The following is a 19,216-nucleotide window of genomic DNA, read 5'->3' on the forward strand; positions in this document are numbered from 1 at the left end:
AATGAATTTGCTAAAAATCTTGTGTCATATAAACTGGTGAAATGATCCTTTCTCCTTCCTGTGATTATGATTTGGATGTAATATTAAATCGGGGAAAAGGAGATTTCCCATAAGGTCAGGGGTTGCTGCCTTGCGTAAGGATTCTTACTGATAAAAAAAAAATAATATCTGTCAAATACAAGGTACTCTGTTCATTTAGATTAGTTTCTGCAATTAGTTTTATCAGTTAGATTGAAATATTCTTTACCGGTGGGCCCACAATAGATATCTTGAAAGTTTTTTTTTTTTTTAAATCCAAGATCAACAGTCATCTTGACAGGTAAATAAAACTGTAACCTGTTATTTAAATTCCAAATGTATAGCTGTAACAGTGGTTCATTCTTATGGTTACATTGCTCCATGACTGTCATGACTGCCAAAATTATTTATGGTTAAGTATCAAACAGATTTAGTTAAACCATTGTCCTCATGTTCTGCTGTGTTAAATAATTTCAACTAAGAGATGACATTAAAGGGAAGCAATTGATGGAATGTCGGTAGTCATTGATCCGACTACTGGATTGATCATTGAAGGATTAAGCTGGGCATGTCATCCTAGCCCAGTTTGCTGGACATAGGAATGTAGTTTCTATTTCTTGTAGCATTCCAACCTATTGTGTACATTTCACCCCCTGTTTCACAACACTTTTCATATTTCCACTCCACTGTACACTCCCAGCAATCTAAGAGTTGCCCATGCCCACGGCTCCATGGCCATCCCCTGTGGCCAATGCCCTTCTCTCAGTTTTCTTTTATTCATTTTTCTGTGTTCTAGGATTTCCTGGCAGCAGCAGTTCCCATTGGTCCATCCATATTTTCCCAGTGACACATTCATTGCCTGATTCACTGATTTATCCATTGTTGAAATAATGAATCAATAAGCAAGAGTCACCATCCCAGGTAGTAATTCTAGCCACTGATTGTGTCAAACCCAACTTCTATGATGAATTGGATTCAACCCGGAAGCTACTGAGCATCAGCCTTTCATAGGAAAAATCCGATTTCGGGCCCGTTCGGCAACACTTCTCTGGCTTAAATATGAAACACTTGTTTACCATATCATTCCTCCTATATATAGATATATACGTATATATACATTCATGTGCATATATATATATATATATATATATATATATATATATATATATATATATCATACTTCCACACTTTTAGGTCTCAAATGCTTCGGCATGTGAGCATTCTTTTACTATTCACACCCATATGTTATGTACAAATTTTCTTCCCCTTTGCATACTAACCAATTGTTTTGCAGGGAATACATGAAAAATATCATTACTTAGAGTTATAAATTTAAATTGTATGTATTGTAATAGTTAGATCTTAATGAGAATCTACATCTCCTACTTTAGGTAGAGTGAATGAGCATTGTAAACATCATGAATTGCTTGTTTTCATACATTTTGCCCTTATTTCTCAAATTCTCACAATGGTGAAACACGAATGGCACGTGCACCATTTCGTAAGAGGTAATTGATCCTAAGTTGATGATCCACATCAATGGCCATAGTCAGGATGTGGACAAAACTTAGTATTTTTATCTTTTGCAAAATAACATTGGGTCCACACTGGATCCTTTTTTAAAAATCATCATATTTTTAAATATTTCATCTTTTATCAGAGTTTAACTTAAAATTAATTCAATATATATATATACCAATGGCCATAGTCAGGGTATATTGAGAATTAATTTCATTTTAAACTCTATAAAAGCACAAAATATGTTTCATTCTTCACTTGAATCTAAACATAGATTATTATATAATACATTCAATGACCATAGTCAAGGATGTATTATATCTTCAATCTTGTTTTAATTCATTTAAAGAATGTAATAGCTTTTCAAAAACCCAAATTTTAAATTCTTTAAAATCATTCATCATTTAGGATAGAACTGCATCATATTTTTTAAAATTCCTTTTTCAAAAACTCCAAGTGATGTAAATATCTCCTCAATCTATCTTCAATTCTTATAAAATCCAATCCATCCTTTCATTTTCAAATCTCAAAGTTCAATTTAACTTTGAGATTTCAAATTCATTTTATATTCAAAACTCAAATCAGATATCAAAGTTCAATTTGACTTTGAAATTTCAAATTCATTTTATATTCAAAACTCCAATCAAACTCAAAGTTTAATTTAACTTTGAGATTCTTGATTCATTTTCTAAAGTTCCAAAATTCAAACTTCAAAATTCAAGGTCTAATTTGACTTTGAAATTCATTTGTATATTCAAGATTCAATTTCTAAATTCAATTGGAAATTCTGATTCATCTCCTTATCCCAAATTCTAACTTCAAAATTCAAAAGTCCAATTTGACTTTGAAATCCACTTGTATATCCAAAATTCAAATTCTAACTTCAAATTCAAAGTCCAAATTGACTTTGAAATTCACTTGTATATCCAAAATTCCAAATCTAAATGAAAATTCAAAGTTCAAATTAACTTTGAAACTTCTGACTCATCTTCAAATTCAAAACCAAGTTCATCTTCCAAATCCAAAAATCAAAGTTTGAGATTGTTCTTGAATCTCAAAAGCTTGGCCTTTTCTAAGTTTTAAATTCAATCTGGGTTTTCAAAACCCAGATCCATACTCAAAAGTCCCATTTTTGACTTTCAAAAACTCAAATCCAAAATTAGATCAACTTGAGTCCAGTTTTCTAAATATAAATCTACCTTGGATCTCAGATTACAGATCCAATTCCATCTTAGGATCCAGAATCCAATTCTACATTGGATCTCAGACTTCAAGATCCGAATCCATTCCAGGATCCAGAATCCAATTTCATTCCCAAATCCAACTTTTTCAAATCCAATTCCATTTCATTTCCATATTTCAAATCTAAATCCATCTACAGATCACATCTGAATTCCTTAAATTCATCTCTATTTTTAAATACCATTTGGATTTCTCAGATCCATTCTAAATTTCAAACTTCAAAATCTAAATTCAATTTCATCTCAAGTATTCATTTCCTTTCCTAAATTCAAGTTCAAATTCAAAGTCCATTTCCGACTTTGAAACTTCATTTTCAAAGTTTCAAGTCATTCTTTCTCAAAATCAAGATTTATTCTTCCAACTCTGAGTTACTTCAAAAATTTAGAACTTCCCTAATCTATCTCAAAGTTAGATTCCATCATTTCTTCAAGTTCATCTCCGAATACTTGGAAATTTTCAAAACATTTTTCAAAAAGAGCATACATCTTTGCATTGCACAAGCATGATTCTTTGTGCATTTAGATATTTAGGATAAATTCTTAGATGATATTTAGGCAAAGCAAAAGGCATAAATTTGATCCTTGGTACGATTACCTCTGGTAAAGGCGCCAGGAACGGTCGAACCTCGTACCGACGAGCGAATCCCGTCTCTCCATTTTTCCCGCAGTATATTTCAAAACAGAGGCGAGTAATTTTCTAAATATTTTCAAATCAAGGTCAAGTGAGACCCTGCAAAAGAGTTCCTCTCTCTCTTCTTCTCTCTTCTTCTCTCTTCTTTTCTCTTCTTTTCTCTTCTCTCTTTCTTTTCTCTCTTTTATCCTTCTCCCTTCAAAAAGGAGGAGAATAGAGGTTAGAAAAGGAAAAGAGAAGGAAAAGAGAGAAACCACAAGAGAGGAAAATTTTTGCGATGATCACAGTTTTGGCGATCGTGATGGGACACGTCTCCGTCTGGTCGAATTATGCCTTTGCTTTGCTTTTATATAATCTAAGTCTTTATTCTAACATATATCAGCTACATTTTCCATGCAAACCTTAGGAGCCTAGACTCTGTCCTAAGTTGACATTATTTGCATATAGGATCTAAGTATGGTTTGGTAGGACCATATTGAGGAGATTATATCCATGTTCACATTAGATTTAGGTCTGAAATGCAACACTTCTCAATTTTAGGGATTGAATGCAAAACAATGTATGCAACTGTATGCTTCTCTTTATTTAAATCTATCTCTTTAGGACTTGCATTAGAGCCTTCTGATTTTATTGCATGTTAATCATATTTTGAAAACATCCCTACCTATATTGTCCCGGTCTTCACGTTGCTGGGCTGTCTCACTGAACCATAGTTCGGGAGAGAGCCTCACAACTGGACCACTTATTTGGGTTCGCGCCACCCTACCACGTACCTAAGGGCCATAGTCCGAGGTATATCGGTAAGTGCTTAAGGATGTTGGGAAGCCATTACCTTAGAACCGGAGAGATATATTATATGCCACGTACTTCGAGCTTTGGCTTGAGTATATCGGCTTACCTTGATTGGAATCAGATGATATAAATCTTAGAGTTAGGATTAAGGTCCTATTTGCCATTTCAAATATTGCATTTAGAGTCAGCTTTAGGGAATGTTGTTTGTGCATCCTTGCTTGTATATCTGTGATTGTATGATATTTTATATATATATCTTCCTTATATTTTCCAAAATCCTGGGTATATATTATTCAAATTTTCCTCTTTAAAACCCAGGTGTATTGTCTTTTCTTCTGATTTCTTCAAAACTTTTGATCCTGCCTGCTATTTTTCAAAAATTTTAAATCCTTGTCATCTATTTTCAAAATTTGTTTTCCTCCATCATGAGAGAAATGATATTGCCTATGAGGATTTTCAAAATCATAAAATTTCTGCAAAAGTCTTCAAAAGATTCAAATATTTTGATCTAAATCCCTTTTAAATAAACTAACATGTTGATTTTCCTTCTCTAAATTAGGCTTTGAAAACCATTTGTCTTAGAAATCATCACCTCGTGTTTGTTTTCTCTCTTAAAATTGGTTTTTAAACCACTATCCTCGAAATCAAACCTCATGATGATCTCTCATGATGATTCTCCTTTTTAAAGGATCAGATCTCGCGCTGATCATTCTTCTTACAAATGATTTTTTCCTCCCAAAATGATTTCTCACTTACCTTTTAAATAAACCTTTTTCCTTTCAAGATCCCATATGCAGGAAGGATCAGAAAAAATCTTTTTTTTCTTAAATCTTATAAAATTTCAGTTAAATTGGATATCTTTATCAGTTTCATTCATTTTTATATCAATTTTATCAAGTTTTCCCTCAATTTTATTAAATATTTTCAAATTCATTTCCCTTTCAGGTTAAGGGATAAAACCTGATGCCTCTTTCCCATGAGGTATTTTCTTTATTCTTTTTCCCCCTCAGGTTAAGGGATAAACCTGACCCTCGTTGTCTGAGGTGTTCCCCCTCAGGTTAAGGGATAAACCTGACCCTCGTTGTCCGAGGTGTATCCTTTCAGGTTAAGGGATAAACCTGACCCTCGTTGTCCGAGGTGTTCCCATTCAGGATAAGGGATAATCCTGAGACCCCTTGTAGGAGCAATGACGCTACTTATGAGGATTCTTTTGTAAATACAAGTTTTTTCAATCTTTATTGATTTTATAGATTTATATCAATTTGCCTTCACTAAATTTTCTTAAATTATATTCTTTCTCCCATTCAGGATAAGGGAAAATCCTGAGACCTCTCGTGGGGGGCAACAACGCTACCTATGAGAATTCTTTTTGCAAATATAAGTTTTACCGATCTTTATTGATTTCTAAATTTATATCAATTTTTCTTTAAAGTTCTATTCTTTTTCCCATTCAGGATAAGGGATAATCCTGAGATCACTCATAAGAGCAACAATGCTACCTGTGAGAATTCTTTTTACAAAAATAAATCAATTTCCTCAAATGTTCTACATTTTTTCAAAGTTCTATATCCTTCTGTCTTCTCAAAGTTTATTCTTTTTATATTCCCCGTTAGGATAACGGTTTAATCCTGAAAATTGGACCGCATACCTGGTCCATCTAAATCATAGATCGTAAATTCTAAATCTTGTCATATCCCTTCTAAATTCAAGTCTCAGGTTATCTCTTCACAAAATCTTCTATTCCCCCTTCAGGTCAAGGGATAAACCTGAATCATTCTAAATTCTTATCAAATGTCTACTCTTCTCCCTTTCAGGTTAAGAGATAAAACCTGAATCATTTTTCCTAAATTCTCTTTAAATGTCTATTCTATGTTTCCCCTTCAGGATAAGGGATAATCTTGAAACCCCGACAATTATTTCCGCTTCAATCTCTAAAATGCCGGTCTCCTTCCCGACTCTCAATTGGAAAACCCGGTGCTCGCACTGGTTATTTCGCTGAATTTTCAAATCTAAAGATCAAGTTCAGTCACAAAACTCAGTCCTCATACTGGTTGTCTTTCAAAAGCCTCAATCTTAAATCAGGTCGTTAAATGAAATGTCCCAGCTACTTCGCTGGTCGTTAAATGATTAAATGAAAAGTCCCAACTACTTTGCTGGTCGTTAAATGATTAAATGAAATATCCCAACTACTTCGCTGGTCGTTAAATGATTAAATGAAAAGTCCCAGCTACTTCGCTGGTCGTTAAATGATTAAATGAAAAGTCCCAGCTACTTCGTTGGTCGTTAAATGATTAAATGAAAAGTCCCAGCTACTTCGCTGGTCGTTAAATGATTAAATGAAATGTCCCAGCTACTTCGCTGGTCGTTAAATGATTAAATGAAATATCCCAGCTACTTCGCTAGTCGTTAAATGATTAAATGAAATGTTCCAGCTACTTCGCTGGTCGTTAAATGATTAAATGAAATGTCCTAGCTACTTCGCTGGTCGTTAAATGATTAAATGAAAAGTCCCAGCTACTTTGCTGGTCGTTAAATGATTAAATGAAATGTCCCAGCTACTTCGTTGGTCGTTAAATGATTAAATGAAAAGTCCTAGCTACTTCGTTGGTCGTTAAATGATTAAATGAAATGTCCCAGCTACTTCGCTGGTCGTTAAATGATTAAATGAAATGTCCCAGCTACTTCACTGGTCGTTAAATGATTAAATGAAATGTCCCAGCTACTTCGCTGGTCGTTAAATGATTAAATGAAATGTCCCAGCTGTTTCGCTGGTCGTTAAATGAAATGTTTCAACTCCTTCGTTGGTCGTTAAATGAAATGTCCCAGCTACTTCGTTGGTCGTTAAATGAAAGGTTCCAGCTACTTCGCTGGTCGTTAAATGAAAGATCCCAGTTTTACTGGTCATTAAATGAAATGTTCCAGCTCCTTCGTTGGTCGTTAAATAAAAGGTCCCAGTTTTTACTGATCATTAAATGAAAGGTTCCATCTACTTCGCTGGTCGTTAAATGAAAGGTCCCAGTTTTACTGGTCAGAATGTCCAAAATCATAAATTGCAACTAAAGGTCGCATCAAAATCTATATTGAGTAAGTATTTCACATAGAAGTCATGAAAAATTTGCCAATTTGCTAAAAGTATATGTTGATTCTAATATTCTTAAATGCACAAAAGAATCACCTCTGATTACCTTTAGTATTATTTCTAAAAAGGTGAAACTTTTTGCGAAAAAAGAGGTAAAATTCAAATCTTTTTCCTGTTGATCAACCAAAAGGATGAGAGAAATATCCTCGGTATGATTGGCGAAAGAAATATTCGATGACGTTGAAAAGCCAGAAGCGAATTGATATTGATCATGGCTATGACGCATGTTTAAAGATAATTTTCTGGCAATCAGACAGTGGAAATATCCTGAGCTACAAAAAGAATTCACTTAATCCATATCCTCTCATTTTAAAGTTGCAAATCAAATATCTGCAAAAGGGATCTCTTAATTGTCGTCAAGATGAAGGCGAATAGGTGAGCAGACCCCCGGGGCCAAAGAAGATTTGGATCATCTCCGAGATGAAGGAGTTTGTGAAGGATCCTTCCAGGGAAAGTTTAGATCACCGTCAAGATGAAGGCGAGTGTGTTGGGCCTACCGACAAACCCTAAATGATATTTGATTTCTGCTATCACCTAAAGACCTTTGAGCCAATACCATCATATATAATCCCTGAGAAAAAGAAGGATCAGAACATCTTCGAGATAAAGGAGTTTGTGACGTACCCTTCCCTAAAAAATAGAGAAAAGTCAGATGATATAAAAGCCCAAAAAGCCCAATGACTCAAAAGGAGTGCAAAAGATCATCATGGGAAAACATCCAGATATCAAACTGCCTAAATTGCCAGAAGTTATCTTCTCTTATGCAAAATTCTTTTATCAATATCCTTTCACTACTTGTTTTTATGAAATTAAGAATATTTCTTCTCTTCCCATATCGGGGACATGGATAGCCTCCTTGAAGAAAGTCATCAGCGCTGAAATTTTGAATTTGACTTTTAAAGACCGAGGAGTTAACCTCGATGGAGGAAATACTCTAGGTAAAAGAGGGAATCTCTTTCGCACATACGTGCACATTTTAAAGCGTTTTGAGTCAACTACAATTTTATCTTATTGGCAAAATTTTCTAGATATTCTAAGAATAAAATAAATATTCAATATCCATGCAATCTAGAGTTGTTTATATTCTCCGTCTTTCGCTTTGTCGAGAGACTCGCCTTCTCCTTGATAAAAGGATTGTCTTCCCCGTCTTTCGCTTTGTCGAGAGACTCGCCTTCTCCTTGATAAAAGGATTGTCTTCTTCGTCTTTCGCTTTGTCGAGAGACTCGCCTTCTCCTTGATAAAAGGATTGCCTTCCCCATCTTTCGCTTTGTCGAAAGACTCACCTTCTCCTTGATAAAAGGATCACCTTATTCATCTTTTGCCTTAATCAACAGATTTGTCTTCTCCTTGTTAAAAGGATTGCCTTCTTCATATTTCACATTTTGCCTTCTCCTTACCAAAAAGATTGCCTTCTTCATATTTCACATTTTGCCTTCTCCTTACCAAAAGGATTGCCTTCTTCATATTTTACATTTTGCCTTCTCCTTACCAAAAGGATTGCCTTCTTCATATTTCACATTTTGCCTTCTCCTTGTTAAAAGGATTGCCTTCTTCATATCTCACATTTTGCCTTCTCCTTGCCAAAAGGATTGCCTTCTTCATATTTCACATTTTTGCCTTCTCCTTGCCAAAAGGATTGTCTTCTTCATATTTCACATTTTTGCCTTCTCCTTACCAAAATGATTGCCATCTTCATATTTCATATTTTACCTTCTCCTTGCTAAAAGGATTGCCATCTTCATCACCATCTTCTCGCTTTCACCTTCTCCTGTCCAAAGGATTTGCCCTCTTCCATCTTTCGCCTTGTCAAGAGATTCGTCTCCTTGATAAGAGGTTTGCCTTATTCATCTTTTACCCCATCAAAAGATTCGCCTCCTGTTACCTTATTCATCATTCATTTTGTCTCACATCTCCTTATTTTCCATCTCTTACATTCCCAGAAGAGTTACCCCATTCAGTTGAAGTATCTCTCCTGTCCCATCACGGTTTCGAGAATTTCGTATGTTTGTTCCCACTCAGGCTAAGGGTCAAACCTGTACTTTTTGCGAAAGGTCATTAAATTCAAAAGCTATTTCAGTCTCAGCAATGAGACTCCCAAGTGAAATTCCACTAGAGGGGGGGTGAATAGTGAAATACGATAAAGATCGATAAAATAAAATAATCAGGCAATAAGGCACAACACATAAAACACAGAATTTATATTGGTTCGGTCAATACCCAGACCTACATCCAGTCCCCAAGCAAACCACTTGAGCTTTCCACTATAACATCCGAGTCACCGGATAAATAGTACAACACCTTCTTCCTCAGAGGTCTTCTACTATCAACAGAGAAGGGGCACACCCTCTTCCACAGAGGTCTTCTTCTCTCAACAGAGAAGGACAACACCCTCTTTCACAGAGATCTTCTTCTCCCAACAGAGAAGGGCAACACCCTCTTTCACAGAGGTCTACTTCTTTCAACAAAGAAGGAAAACAGTGAATAACAGAGTTACAATACTTCCTATAGAACCTTCAGAATGATATGAATGCACGAATGAAGGATTCTCAGAATGTTCTGTTTGTCACTCAGAGGATACTCTTTGTCAAAGAGCTATACTTGACTTTTTCTCTTTTCTTTCTTTTCTTTTTCTCTTTCTTTTTCAAGGCTCTCTTTTCAAATATCGAATAGGAATTTTTCTCGTTGTAAGCTCACATGTCCATTCCATTGTTGAATAGTTTATTTAAGTGTGTTTATATATCTTTTTAAAAAAGTAGTCGTTACATTTTGAAATCGTAGCCTTTTTGAGATGTGAAATGTTAAGTCATTTCAAAAACATCTTTAGAGAAATTTGAGAAAGCCTTTTTCCATAAAAGTAAAATATAGGGTACACTAGTCGTTGTAATATTTTAGGTAATACATATTTTATGTAAAAAGTCTATTTCTTACAATAGTACATTGAACGTTGGATTGTAGTTTTGTCTTTATTCTAATTAATGATTTGAGGTACATAAGTACTTCTTTACTTTAAATGAGTGTAAGTACAATGAGTGCTTTGAGATATTTATTTGTACATAATCATGTCAAGTGTTTTCTTTATGTTGTGTTTTTCAAAGTCTTCAGAGAGAATGAGGACTACAAGAAAGTCGACATTCTTGAGAAGGATATTTAACAAGGATTTCTTACAGGAGGTATTTAATGCTATATAAAGACAATGATGACTTCAAGTAAGTCGACATTCTATGGGTTTGTAAAAAGATAACTAGAGTCTTTTCAAAACATTTATTATATTTGTTTTCTTTTGTGTAGCCAATTTTCATGTTTTGTCTTTTTCCTATATTTGAAATCATTCCTTTAAAGATGGTAACTAGAGTCTTTTCAAAACATATTATATTTGTTTTTCTTTATGTAGCCGATTTCATGTTTTGTCTTTTTCCTATATTTTTTTTCATGTTGTCTGGTATATGATGTAAGGTACAATTATTACATTTTGAAATCATGTCAAAATACCTTTTTCATAAAGGGTTGTAAGAAGGTACAATTATTAGTTTTCAAAAAGGAGCTTTTTGAAACTATTGTATACTTTTATGATATAGCTTTTATGAATGAGTATGTAATATGCAATATGCATGTTCCTGAAGGTTCTGTTACATATGACTCTATGTTATCATCGCAAAATTTTTACTTTTGCAAATCAAACTGACCTTTGAAAAGTTTTTGAAAATAACTCGTCTCCGTTTTAAAATGCGGGAAAATTCCGAAGAATGGGACTCGCCTGTCGGTACGAGGTTCAACCGTTCCTGCCACCTTTAACAGGGGTAATTGAACCAAGGATCAATCTTATGCTCTACTCTATTCAACTTGTCTAAATCATATTCTAATTTCTAAATGCACATAGAATCAGGCATGTGCTATGAATTTTCAGAAAATGCACATTTGAAAACATGATGTTTGCTTTGAAATATTTAGAAAATGTAAATCTTGGAAATGATATCACATGAGAAATCGTGAAATGGGATTTGAAATGTACTTCTGAGAGAAATAAAAATCGATTTTGAGAAATCCTTGACATTTGGTGAAAATCGATTCTGAGAGACTTGGTTTCTCTGAGTTCAAACTTGGAAATTGAAATTCTAACTTAGAAAATTTGAATTTGGAACTTGGGAAATACTTGAAATATCCTTTGAAATTCAATGTCTTTGGGAAAATTGATTTTGCTATAAGACTTAGGAGATTTTGAGAAAATGAACTTCTTTGAATTGAGATTGGAATTGGCAAATGCATGAAATGAATGAATATGGATTTAAGGAATTGAGAAATACTTTTTGTATTTTTGAGAAATGCAGTGCATTTTGAAGTTAGCCTAAGAGTGTAGGCTGAATGTGGCTAATGTGAAGATTATAAATCTGAGTATCATTCGTATTCTGACTATGGCCATAAATACAAATTCCACCAAGTTTATAAACTTCATAGAAGCTAGTGCATGTGCCATTCGTGTAGACCATGGTGAATTTGTAAAAATATGCATGAATCATCATCCATCACACATTAAAATTATAAAAATAAACTATATGCAATGCAACCTAAGCTAAGCAGGAAATGTAAATTCTTATTCCAAAGTTTAATTACAAATTACATCACTATTGAAATTTAAATACATGAAAAATAAAGTCTTCAATGTACCTGCAAAACTAGAAAACTTGGTTAATGAATATATGTTGGCTTTTCTAGATTTATCCAACAATATCAGGAAATTGCTGGATTTTGCTAGATATAAGCCTTTTTGCCATGATTCCCTTAAATCAAAATGATAAAGTATGAAATAAAATTGAATAAATAAGGAAGATAAAATATGAAATTTCGAAATTGGGGTCCAAATGACCAAAATACCCCTAATAACAAGACTATGGCCTTGAAATTAGGGTTTTTTAAAAAGATATTTTGATAAAATGCAAGTTTTGAAATTTGAATGTAATAAACTAAGCTAAATATGATATGACATGCTTAAAAATATGAAAATTAGGGTTAGGGATTTCGAAATTTAGGTCAAATGACCAAATTGCCCCCGATAGCAAGACTATGGCCTTGAAATCAGGGTTTTTAGAAAGAGATTTTGGTAAAAATTTAGGTTTTATGCACTAAATGAAATCAAATGAGCACAAAATTAAACCTAAAGCATCCTAATATGATTATGAACATGATTACACCCTAAAAATATGTGCCTATGCACGAAAATTCAATAATATCACAAAAACTGTGATTTTAGCAGTGTTTTGGATCTTTCAGGAACCCGGTTTTGCAATTTGCTTGATTCAGCCATCAAATGGATTCTAAAATCCATAAAAATGGGTACCTGCACTTGTTATAACCCTAATGTCGAGTTGGAATTATAAAAATAATTTTTCGACATTAAATTAATACGAAAATTGCATTAAATTCTAAAATATGCTATTTTTGACCTAATTCACCAACCAGTCTCAATCCAAGACCTGAACCAGGGGTCAAATCTCCATGTAAATTTATGAAATTTTACAGAGACTAACTAGGAAGAAAAACAGAGATTTCCCAATTTACAGATCTGAAAAATCATCTCCGGTTAGGGAGAAACCCTTCCGACAATCTGAGCTAAAATATATCACTCTTAACAGGGATTAAAACAGCTATTCCAGATTGAAAATACAGACATAAACAGCAATTCTAAACAAAAATCTCTGACATTTTAGTGGTGAACAGTAGACATAAAAATAATAATACTCACTTTTTACAGATCTAAAATCGGATCTGTGGTTTGGGATTTATGACTAACACAAGTCTGATTAGGGTTTTGGTAAACCCTAACGAGTTTTAAATTTAAAAACAGATTCTCTAAAAAGGAAAAATACTAAACAGTGATCAAAAAATCCGAAAATTTCACAGCAGACATATCTACTCAATGTAAATCCATAGCACTTTATAGATCTAAAATTGAATATAAGATGAGAGAAATATCATAACAGCAAGTTACCTTCTTGATTTTAACCACGATTTTAAAGCTTTAAAAACCCGATTTGATGTCTGATTTTTTTGACAGGGTTCCCGAGATCCAAAACCTCTTATTTTTCTACAGTAACTCAATAACTCATGCATGCATCACATATAAAAAAATCAGAAATAAACAATGAGTGCTTCAATCCGAAATAACATCATCTTTACTGTTCTAAACCTAGAACACACAGAAATTTAAGAAACTTGAAAAACCATGCATTAACTAATGTAAATCAATAAAATAAACCATAAAACAGTAAATAAAACTTATTTCTATGCTATAGAACGTAAAACAAACATGAATAAACCATGAAAATAAATTAAAAACAGGGAATCAATGGCTGGAATTTGATATCACCTTTAAAACATAGATTTAACCCATTAAAAAGGGTAAATCATATATTTTATTGGTTAATAATGCAAAGAATCATGTTAAAATCAATTCTAATGGATTAAAATCTCTGTAAATTATCCAAAACAGGGTTAGATCACCTTCTTGGATTGTTCTTGCTGGTTCTTGATGGTTCTTGAGGTGAAACCATGGTTGATCTTCCATAAGGAGGGGTGTCCAAGCCTAAATCTAGGTTTAAAGCATTAAAAAGCATTAAATAAAATAAGAAAAGTGAAGAAGTTCATACCTTGGAGTTGCAACAATGGAGGAAGGGATGGAGAGGAGAGAGAAGCTTCAAGAATCCAATAAGAGAGAGATGGAAAAATTGACCCCCTATGGGTCTCTATTTATAGAATTTTTTTAGGTTTTGAAAATTGACAATTTTGAAAATTTTGGACTCTTCTAAGGGGGGCGATTTTGGGGTGGAGTTACCTATCTACCCCTAGTCTAAATTATCCTAAATAATTCCTAATTAACCCCTAGCTAAACCTAAGAATCCCCCAAATGTGGTGCCACTTGGCATTCTCTCACATTGGGTTTTTAAAACACTTTTAAAAACCTTTAAAAAGACTAGTTTTAAAAACTAACTTTAAAAAAATGAGTTTTTCAAAATGGTTTTGACTCTTCTAAACCTCTAACACTAACCAAGACATCAACTAACCCTAGTCTAGCCCTGACTTACTCGAATATGGCACCACCCCGAGTGGGCCCTACTTGAGTTTTTTCAAAAAGCGATTTTAAAACTTGAAATTGAAGGAGTTTTCAAAAGATTTTCAAAAGTAAACTTAAAATTAGGATTTTTGAAATGGCATAAGGTCCTAACTGAGTTAGAATTCCTCTGGATATGGTGCCAACTGAGTGGGCCCACATCGAATTTTGAACATTTTTGAAATAAACACTGAAAATGGCTTTGAAAAGGGGTTAAAATCAGTATTTGAAATTCAAGATCTTTGAAAATAGGGTCTCAAGTGAACTGGAACTCCGGGTTAGAGTCCTGAACTCTTAGGACTCTGAGATTTTAGATTTTAAAAGCCAAATGAAAGAATTTTCAAAAGATTTTATCAAGAAATGATGAAATAAGTTAGAAAACACAGTCAGGGTTAGACTCCTAACTCGACCGAACTCTAAAATAGAGTCCTGAACTAACTGGACTCTGTAAAATGACCTAAATTTTGAAAATAATCGAAAAAGATTGAGAATGGAATTAAAACAGACTTAAAAACCAGACTTAAAAACCAGACTTCTGACCGGATTAGGACTCTAAGACAGAGTCCTGATCGGACTGAAACTTTCAAAAATTTTAGAAATTTGATGAATAGAGGCATTCAAAAGCGACACCATCTAAATGGGTCTCATCTGTGAATTGAAATCGATTAAAGTTTGAATTTGAAAGGAATCCAGATTGTTTTCTAAGAAAATATTTCGAAATTCAAAGTCCTGGGGTTGGAAAATGACAGAGTATTGAATAAAAACCCAGGTTTTGAAATTGATTTTGAAATAAAGCTTTAAAATTCAAATCTGGATTGAATGTTTTGAAATAGGAGTGCTGGATCTCAAAAATGAGATGCAATGTCATACAATGCTATGCAGAATGCGTGCAATGACATGCAATGATCTGTGATGACTTATGAAATGGACAAACACTGGATGAAGGTAAAAATTTGGTGTGTTTACACTCTAAAGAAGAAAAAAAATCTTCATCTTGAGGTAGCCGATCTCTTCAGTTGATCTTTAGGAATGCATGGCTCATCAAGCTTTTTCTTCAAGGAGTATGATTACACTATAGTTGTACTTGAACAGGAAGTCTCCATCCTTTTTGGGTGAGATATCCTTGCATCAAATACTTGTTAGATTTATGGCAAAACATATTCAGTCATAATATAACATTTTTCAAGAGGACATATTATCATATCATATAAAATCAAATACGATAGTGTATCATATTATGTGACATCAAAACAGAGTTTCTCAACATTCTCCCCCTTTTTGATGATGACAAAATATGCTCCCCCTGTCAAAAAGACATTATGCATAGAAATAATAATATTATAAAATATTGAAAAATGTTTAAAGAGAGTATTTCTCCAATAATGGAGACAGGTTTTCTCCCCCTTTGTCATAAACAAAAAGGAAGGGATCAGAGTAAGAGTGTTATTACAGACCAAAAGTAATAAAAAGTTAATACAGACCGAATAAAGTACAACTAGTACAGTCTAAAAGATAAGTTGTTGGATGTTGAAGCATCTTCATCAGAGCCGGGCAGGTGCAACGACCTGAGATTGAAGGAAGTAGCATCGAGGACCTGAGAGGGATGGAGGATAACTTCGTTGTGAAGGGGTACTTTGAAGTATTTTAGGATGGGAGTTATAAAACACCCGAAAAGAAGAGGCTGGAATTTTTGATAACGAATAAAAAGGTCGAAAAGAATGTTGGACCAGTTTATCGGAGTAGAAGAAAAAATTGCGTAGAGAAGGAGAGAGATTTTTCTTGGTACTAATCCCTTGCGTGGAGGCTTGGGATAGATATTGTGGAGAAGAATCTAGGCAAGTAGTTGAGCATGAGGTTGGAGATTCCTCATATGCCAGGGAAGTTGTGAGCAGTTGGTGCAGAGAAGAATTTTTCGAAGTACCGATCGTTCGAGTGGTACTATGTTGTTGAGGTCTGTGCCGGTGGAAGGAAGGTTTAGAATTCTACCTAGGTCGGAAGCATCGAAGAACATCAGACGTCCGCGTACTTTGGTGGTGATGGTAGTTTGTTCATGATCAGAAGAAAAATTTGTATAGAATAGTCGAACTAGTTCAGGATAGTAGGCAGCTTGGGATGAAGATCCTAGTAGGTGTTTGAGTTCTGGGAGAGAGCTGTCTAGGTCAAATAGCATGAAGTCTTCATAGTGAACCAACTTTCCTTCATGAATTGGTCGAGAACAAAGGGAGTTGTAGAAGTGGAAAAGATCTGGATACCTTAGATCTGCGGCAGTGATTGCAGAGTTTGAGGAGGAAGCCATTGCAAAAGGGAGTTGAGAGAGAAGGAACGAGTTTGAAAGTATGTATGAAGATAGTGAGATACGAGTGGTATTGGTGAGGAATGAACCAATCGATTAAATAGAAGAGAAAAAATAATTGTGACAATAATTGAATGACAATGGAAGTGAATGTTTTTTTGGATTGTAGTTTGAATAAGGAAACTCGTGAGTTGTAAGTTAAGGGGCTTGTGAATGACAAATCAAATCAATGGTGGAAGATAGTGTATTATATTGGCATGTATGTTAATAAGGACATAGTTTTGAACAAATATACTATGGGAGAGTTTATCGAGTAGTGAGAAATGTCATGAATTGAGTATGGAGTGTCATATTGAAGAGAGTGAAGAAAATAATGGCCTAATAAAACAAACAACTTTTTCTACATGATATTACTTGATGTGGAAGCATTCCAAATTCGTGAAGAGTGATTTTGGAATAAGACAAACAAAGATAAGTGAGTGAGAGGCAATAATTTGTTATTTAATAAGTATATATTTTGATATGTGTGGAAAAAGAATGAATAGACATAAAGAAGGGTGATACGGATATGTGGTTTGAAAGATATGACATTTTTAAAAGAAAAGAATGCCTTAAATAATGTGTCATGATTAATGTGTCTTCACATTTGTAATTTTTATGAGTATACATAAATATGAGAGGGACACACTTTGACTAGGAATAGTGGTAAGAGAGATGATGAGACAAGAAGATATTCATGAGTGAAGAGTAATAATTGCTTATAAAAGAAATATTTTTATGGATATGCGTGGAAGGAGTGAGAGTAGTCATAGAGAAAAGTGAGATGACATATATGGATTTTCGAGTAGGATAAGAAGTAATAAAAAATCATGATTGATATGAGATAAAAGACATAAAATAAAGTTATGATTGACATGAATTATTATTTATTTGATAAACATATTTTTAAAGAAACTCCATTTGAGAAAGTCCATAGTTTTTAGAGAATAAAGTTAAGTTTTAAACTAGTAAAGGAGTCACAAACACGGATTGACAAGAATGGAGGCTCAATTCGTATGAGAGAGAGAGAAAGTACTAAAGGTACTAATGAGAAATAAAAAAATATGAAGGACAAGGTTTTAATGAGTCTCGATTGGAGAGAGATATAAAATATATGAGAGAGTCATGGTCACGGATGAAAAGGAGCTTCGTAAAATGTAGAGAGAGATAAAAGGTGATGCAAGACGTACTAATGGGTGGAGTACAAGAGTTTTTACAATACTTTTTGTAAAGGATGTAAAGCATGAAGAGATGATAATAGATAGTTCTTTAGGCTATGATATAAAAGATGATATAGTATAAATTTACGTGAGATATAATAAAGTGTACGTAATATATGATATATCAAATGACATAGTAAAAAAAATTTACGTGAGGACATAGCAACTAAATCTTTAGAAAAAGGTAAAAGAACCAAAAAAATAATCATTCGATTTTAACTAACAATTTGAAAAGCAAGATTTCTCATAAACTAATATATTATCATGTTGAAGGTGAATCAATTTATCGTAAGAGAGGTTTTTACAAAAGGACAAAAATAATAAAGGAGTTATGAGATGAGTGATGTGAACAATGTTATGATAGCTTTTAATATAATTAGTTTTTATGGATATGAGTGAAAGGAGATAGGACAAGGAGTCATAATGGATGTGTACTTGAAAGATGACAAGTTGAAAGACATAAAGAATGTGTCTTATAAGAGTTTAGAGTATACGTGAATATGGAAACCTAGTTTGACTAACAAAAATCGATAAGAAGAAAAAAAACTTTTAAAATAAGATTTTAACAAAACTTATAAGAAGTATTATAATAAGTGTGATTAATTTATAAGTCACTTAGTTTGCATATTCCTAGTTCTCTTCTAATTCGTGTAAAGTCTTCATGTTTCAATGGTTTAGTGAATATGTCTGCTAACTGTTGATTAGTGTGTATGAATTCCAATTTAATTATTTTGTTTAAGACTTGTTCTCTTAAGAAGTGGTGTCTTATTTGAATGTGCTTAGTTCGTGAGTGTAAAATAGGATTCTTAGATAAGTTTATAGCACTAGTATTATCACAGAAGATAGTTGTATTTTCAAAATTTAAACCAAAATCTTTTGAGGTTTGTTTCATCCAGATAACTTGTGTACAGGCTAAGCTAGCAGCAATGTATTCGGCTTCAGTAGTTGATAAGGATACACAGTTTTGTTTCTTACTGAACCATGATACAAGTGAGTGCCCTAGCATATGACATGTTCCACTTATGCTTTTTCTGTCAAATTTACTTCCAGCAAAGTCAGCATCGCTGTATGAGATTAAATCAAATGTAGAGGATTTTGAATAGAATAATCCAAAATCAACTGTGTCTTTTAAATATCTCATTATTCTTTTTACAGCTTTAAGATGTGATTCTTTTGGATTTGAATGAAATCTAGCACACAAGCAAACACTGAACATAATATCT

The sequence above is a fragment of the Nuphar pumila genome, chromosome 3 (genome assembly GCF_984573655.1).
Source record: "Nuphar pumila chromosome 3, dmNupPumi1.hap1.1, whole genome shotgun sequence".
Classification (NCBI taxonomy): domain Eukaryota; kingdom Viridiplantae; phylum Streptophyta; class Magnoliopsida; order Nymphaeales; family Nymphaeaceae; genus Nuphar; species Nuphar pumila.